This window comes from Lactuca virosa, chromosome 6 (assembly GCF_052849685.1).
Source record: "Lactuca virosa cultivar CGN04683 chromosome 6, Lactuca_virosa_CGN04683_v6, whole genome shotgun sequence".
Taxonomy (NCBI): domain Eukaryota; kingdom Viridiplantae; phylum Streptophyta; class Magnoliopsida; order Asterales; family Asteraceae; genus Lactuca; species Lactuca virosa.
In genome coordinates, this window is record NC_136431.1 from 165,401,841 (window position 1) to 165,402,622 (window position 782).

The 782-nt window shown below is 35.5% G+C and overlaps 1 non-coding gene across 1 annotated transcript; it reads right to left on the reverse strand.

The window, feature by feature from the left end:
* Positions 1 to 439: 439 nt before the first annotated feature.
* Positions 440 to 546, reverse strand: LOC145123163 (small nucleolar RNA R71). Its single transcript, XR_013715036.1, has one exon. It is a non-coding gene; the product is annotated as a small nucleolar RNA R71 (small nucleolar RNA).
* Between the last annotated feature and the right edge of the window lie 236 nt (positions 547 to 782).

The window sequence follows — 782 nt, forward strand, 5'->3', positions numbered from 1 at the left end:
AGATAGTGATTCAGAAGGAGATGAGAAAATCAAGAAAGGAGAACCTAAAAACTCAATGGGAGACATAATGACAATGACGATGGAAGAATACAAGAGGCGTATACGAGATGGCATTAATCCAAGCATTGTGACACCCAAAATTCCAACTACAGTGAACTTCGAACTTATGGGACATATCCTTAACATGCTAAAGGATATCTCGTTCTATGGAAAGAATCATGAAGATGCGTATAAACACATTAAGGAGGTTTTGGAAATGGAAAATTATTTCAATGTGCCAAATGTTTCTAAGGATGTAGTTATGTTGAGAGTGCTTCCAAACACAATAAAAGATGCGACAAAGGATTGCTTGGAGTCACTAGCACCAGGAGCCATCACTACAAAGGATATGATGATGGAAGAGTTCATTCAACAATTTAGACCTCCCTGAAAGGTCGCTAGATTAAAGAAAAATATCATGAACTTCCAACAGAATGATGGCAAATCATTATATGAAGCATGGGAAAGATACAAAGTAATAATAAGAAATTACCCTCAACATGATCTTAATGTGCAACAAGAGATTTCGATTTTTTATGATTTGATAATATGAGCACGAGACAACTTCTAGATTCTTAGGGAACAATAACGAAGAAGGATCCAACTACTAACAAAGCCCTTATCGAAGAATTCGCTAAATACTCATGACAATATCACAACCCATGATAAGATGTTACTAGAAGCAAGGTGAGTGTGGATGAAAGAAAGAAAATATATCTTTAGTTTTTGGAAAACTAGACACA